This window comes from Hypomesus nipponensis, chromosome 9, assembly GCF_054491055.1.
Source record: "Hypomesus nipponensis isolate SF chromosome 9, ASM5449105v1, whole genome shotgun sequence".
Classification (NCBI taxonomy): Eukaryota; Metazoa; Chordata; class Actinopteri; order Osmeriformes; family Osmeridae; genus Hypomesus; species Hypomesus nipponensis.
Genome location: NC_140369.1, coordinates 12,276,900 through 12,282,899, shown reverse-complemented (window position 1 = coordinate 12,282,899; position 6,000 = coordinate 12,276,900).

The following is a 6,000-nucleotide window of genomic DNA, read 5'->3' as shown; positions in this document are numbered from 1 at the left end:
ATCCATTGAGATCTGTGTGCTTAAGATTTGCAACAGGCTTAGAATTCAGGCTTCTAAGATTGCTAGTTTTTCTGAAGCATTTTTTAATGAAAATGACCTCATGTGATAGATGTTATTCATCGTCCTAAACAGTCACTACCAAAAGTGAACCTCTCAAGGACATCAGATATGGTGTCTTCACATATTTCCCATATTTTCTAAAATCCCCAAATGTTCTCCTTTAAGTGAAACGTTTGGTTGTGAAAGAAAAGCTGCTGTTATCTGCTGCCCACACCAGTGTTTCCTGGAATATTAAATTAGCCTGTTCTCATACAGCACACCACTCCTGGCTTCTAAACCATCCGTCAATAGGACCCAACAGAAGGAGGAAAACCATTCATCTAGCTGATGCTTTTACTCAAAGTGTTGTAAACATGTTCATATTACCCTGGACTAATTGTAGATCACCATCATCATGTTTATATATTTATGTAATGGGTTTAAAAAAAAGGGAGCAGTTCAACAACATTTTGGAAAAAACTTTTGAGTGTTGATACAAGTACATCAAGGGCTTTGACTGGATAATGTTGGATCAGTTTGTGAGCACGTTCCTTGTCTGGTAGGATCACACATCACAGCATGCAATCTTTTTATCATCCAATAGAGGGTACTGTTTAGTTTCCCAGTGAGACTTAACATGATAACCTTGTCTTGATATAAGAACTCCAAGTGGCCTGTAGCTGAAGATATTTGACATATTCCTTGTACTATCGCACATTCTTTTCCGGATCACAGAGACTTTCTAACCTGATGACTGCGTCCAAGGCAGTACACAGTCTGCACCCCATCATGTGTCAGGCTTGAACTAGATTGTGAATAAACTGATGATGGTAGTCTATTTTCTACACTGAGCCCACACATTTGAACATCGACAAATAGCGTACGAACGGTTGATGAGATAAAAAAAAAAAACTTGATAACAAGATCCACAGTGCTGGTCTGAAACTCAAACTATGTTTGTGTGTCTCACTGGCAAAGTACTAAATGATGGTCTGAACTGTTTGTTGGCCAATGTCAAGTTCCATTGTCTGGCATGCAGCAAGGTCAAACATTCTACACCATTGTGATAGATGGCAGGCATTACTTGAGGGAAGTGCACTTGGTTTGTACACAGACGGAAAGGATAGAAGAGCTTGTTTTGGTCCTGCAGAGACACTGTTGCTCCTCCGTAACCCTTAGGGATACCAATTAGGGCTCCAGACGTTAAACTTTACGACTTCACTAGAGCCGCCTATCGGTCAGGAGGCAGTGCTAAATATTCAGAACTGCTCAGAGAGGGAGTGGATGTTTGGGTTGTTCTTACTGTGGGGGTGTGACTTCAACCAGGCACCATTCTCAGGTAACTGCTGTTTGAGTTGCCACTTACCTGTCAGACTGGCATCACTGGCATCAATACCACAGACATCATGTTGAATGACTTAATTCACGTTTTTTTTCATGAACCCCTCAAAAAGATAAGGAAAGAAGTGACTGGAGGAAAACATGTTCATGTATTTACAGTAAAAATTAATATATTACATTATTGATATTGATACCAGGTTGTGAACTATGTGGCCACTGTAACTCTACATGTTGGAAACCTTTTTTTTGCTGTCTTACCTTATTCATAAGATAGCAAAAGCTGGAACATTGTTATGTTTCCACACTCCCACCCTGTCCGCCCTGGCTAGAATTAACACTCATTCTTTAACTGTTTCATTCTTTATGACTGGAATGATCAGACTTGCATGAAAAACTATTCTTATGAACAACAAAAACAGATTCGCTGGTTGAAACATTTGTATTTAAAGATTAAACCATGCATGAGACCCAGGGGTTGTGTCACAACACATGCTCTTACACTGTGTGTGTGTGTGTTGTCTCCTTTGGCCGTGTTCCAGTTTTGATCTTTCCTCCATTTCGATCCTTCCTCTTTTTCCTCTGCTCCTTTCCACCCTGGCATCCTAACAAGGAGAAATCCTACGGATCAACCTTGACTGGAGCAGTCTGTCTGAAAGGAGTGTGCACCTTTATTGTATGCTTAATTATAGAGACATGTATTTTCAAGTCATTTTCATCTCATTCCATAGTAAAAAAAACTGAACTTTCACAAGCGTATCTTTGCACAAAATTGTGGAAGACTGCATTGTTTTACTACACAAAAAGACAGTTTGACAAACCAGATCAGGGGCCAATTTATACCTTCATTGATTGTCTTGATTAGTAGAGTCTCCAGGTCATGGCATCCATAAGAATACCACAGTCTAATGAAGTGCACTAATTGACTGCTGGAAGCATCTGTAACATGTTTTTTCCCCTATGTTGTGGCTAGACCAGCCCCTCAGGCTAATGGCACTGAAGGGGCTTGTTTATATCAGAGCCAAAGCTTTTAGGGTCCATTTTTAAAGAGGTGGGCAGCTTTTTGCATTGGGCTGTAAAAAGTGTGAATGGGAGACTCGTAAAGGCTCAATTAGAGCAAATGTGTGTGAGATACTGAAGTTAAGAGTGAGTATGTGTGAGTCCTGCTGGTGAGTTGGTCTAGCTGGTAGCTACATAAGCACCAAGTGCTTGTTAGACCTCAGTGGAGAGGCAGGTATGGGAGAGCTCTGGAGGAGACTACTCTCACCATGGTTCTACTAGTCTCAGCTGAGACAGATGAACCTCAAAACAATGTCCAAAAAACAGAACAAGCACCATGCCCAAAAACCAATATGCAGCAACACATGCTTCGTTTTTTATGATCAAGCATGTTACATTAGACATGAGCCTAGATGTGCAAGTACCCCACCCTTTTCCACTTGGCAGAAATAAGAATGAATAGTCTTAGTATATTGCAGCCTTAAATGGAGTCTTGCCACTTAACTGGTATTGATTGGACGTTGCTTTAAAAGATCATGCGGTAGACAAGTGGCCTGTGAGAACATGCCCGGGGTGGAGAAACTGTAGCTGGGAGCCAGACCTTCAAGAAGAATGTGCCTATTGAGCAGATAGATCAGGCCCTCCAAAGACATCCAGTCACATTTAAGGAGGTCTGTTGTATCCTAAATCAATGGCAGGGAATAACACGTTAGGCATGACTGCACACTTAGCACATCACACACCACATTTTTAGATATCAGCAGATTGTGGGGCTGCCACTCTAATGACTAACTATAACATAATGGTAGATGCATCATAACTGTGCAAACAGGGCATTTACGTGGGTGGTAAATGTAAAATCAATGGCATCTAAATACATGCTGGTCGATGCTGACAACTAAGTCTGTGGATTCAGGATGGAATGTGCTTATTAAGGAGAGGTATCTACTCTCCTCAACCTCCATCTTAGAATTCTATGGAGTACCAAGTACTTTGGGCCAGATGATAAAGATGTTGTCCAGACTTTCCAACTTGTAGTTTATTTATTTTACAGATTGATGTGAGTTGCAGATTGATGTGAGTTGCTTTTAATTTTATCAAAGTAAAAGACACTTCAGTGAATTGCCTTGAAGCCATTTTACATTTTGTATTCTGTTTGTACTGCTATATTCTAATACTCATGGTGTGTTGGCTAACAGAATATTTGAAAATGACTTCTGAGTGACTTCAGTCTTTTAAGCACTGAAGAATGAAACTCCAAGTTGATCAGAAGGAATTCCTAGCATCTATTGTCCTTTCCCAAGGCAGCACATTGGCTTTCATTGGTGTTTCTAATGAATTCAGGGTTATTGACATTGTTCATTGTAAAACATTTATTTGGACAAACCTGTTCTTCATTGCATGGCCATGGTAAGGTGTGCAAAATACAGAGATGAGGTCCAAGTGCTGAGATGAGGAAAAAACAGCCTGTGGTTTCACATCACCCCCTTGTTGACCTCCCAAATCAACATGTAAATCCTGTCTTCACTGACAAGCTCAAAGGAGGGCCCGGCTAAGTCAACAGTGTCATTTGTAAAACATTTAACGATGCTGAACGGCATTCAAACAAGAAATCGCAAGGGAACATTTGTGAAAACGATGTGTATTTTGTTCAGCCTAATGGAGGTACAGATATGAAATAGTATTTGTTGTCATCTTGCTACAATTTATACACATTTGCAATGTGTATAAATTAATGTGCTCACTTTCTTTCTCTCACTCTTTTCTCTCCCTCTTTCACTGTCTGTCTCTCTCTTCTCTCTTCTTCTCCCTTTCTTTCAGGACTCTTTCTGATGGAGTTCCAGTGATGGAGTACAGCATTGTCTTTGTCATAGTAAATATTGTGGAGGGGGTCTGATGACATTGGCCCTGAAGATTGTGTCAGGTAAGTCAGAGGAAACTACCCTTGGCCTCTCGCCTACACAACAGTTCCGTCAACACACTGTGGGCAATGGACTTGACTGCAGGATCTGGCTGCAGGGTCGGGCTGCACACCCCGACACACACAAGGATAATACAAAACATTAAAGATAGATTTGAGGAGCTCAATCCACTAGGAAAGGCATATGTGGTATTACCACCAACCTTCCCTCTTGTTACCATTCCTTGACCACGAAAACAACCTATAATCTGGAATGTGTATAATGAACAATTAGCCGTAGCCAAATAAATCCTTTGCCAAGAGGCTAAGAGGCTTGGTTTGGGCCCACGGGGGTTGGTGTCTTTTTGCAACTTCCTCTGTGGGAACCGGAGAGAGCCAGAGTATCGCTGAGAGATCGCTGTGAGTTACGGCTCTGCAGAGCCATAAACAAGACAACCAAAAAGGACCTTTGAACTTAACAAGTCCATGCTAAGTTCAAGGGTCAAATAGGTTGTAATAGGGATTTATGTGTCTGTGGCCCTGAAAGAATCAGCGCCCTTTTTCTGTCATTTATCTTTATTTATCTAAGACAAATATATATATATATATATAAATAATATTAAATGTGTATATTTTATGTTATAAGATTATCTCCTAACATAAAATATACACATGTAATATATGTATTATCAATAAATGAACACTAGAATGGTATGTCTACATTCTGAGAGCAAAGACAAACACTATCTACAGTGCGTGTTACGTCATACCAGTGGTTTTCATGTGTTTCAAATCTGTTTTCAACTGTCCTTGCACTCTTCCACACTCTTTTTTTGTCTGTCACTCTCCCTTTCTTCTCAGCCATCTATGAGAAGGAGACCAGGCTGTGAGATGAGCCTTGGTGTCTCCTCACTTCTCCTCAGCCTTACAGTGAAAGTGCTGGTGACCAGTGGCCGCATCCTGTCGACCCCAGGACTGGACTGTGTAGTGGGATGAAGGTGTGAAACAACCGTTTACAAACATTGTCACATTGGTTTAAACCCCGTAAAGGTCACTGAGAGTTGAGTGCCAAGTGCAGGGAAAACATCAACTTGAGGATCTTCGCCTGACCTTGCACAAAAGGGCATCCAGTCTGAGTTGAGTTTGGTGTTCCTGTCTGTAAGTTGTAAAGGCACAGTAACCTTGACAATGTCATTTAATAATACCAAAAGACAGTCCCCTCTTCCTTCTATTGACATGTTCCAATATAATTTGCTATCCAATACTTGCAAAAGAAACAGATTTAATAACACGATGAAATGTTGAATCAAACAGTTCCACTACTGGTGTTTGGTCAAATGAAATGCCAACACTCAATAATTCACTTATATTCATAGATGCATGTTTATGGCCAGCTCGGTGGTGCCACTGGGGCCTGAATGAGAACACCTTTCACTCCCGCAGAACATCCATCCACTCTCATACATCACTGAAGCCAGTGCACATTTTGATGATATCTAATCTTTTTAAGTACAAGCCCCTTCCTCATTTTCTTTCTTCAGGAATGATGTCTCTTGTCACTCCCTCTCATGTTTGAGATAAGGTTCGATACAGGATATGGCCCAGTGTTTATTATTCATTTATGTATGTGATACTTTAGCACTGCCTCTGCTCCTCACCCAGGATGTCAAGGAGTTTATTTATTGTTAGTTGAACCAAAGATTGATAACAGTGTTTTCCTCCAT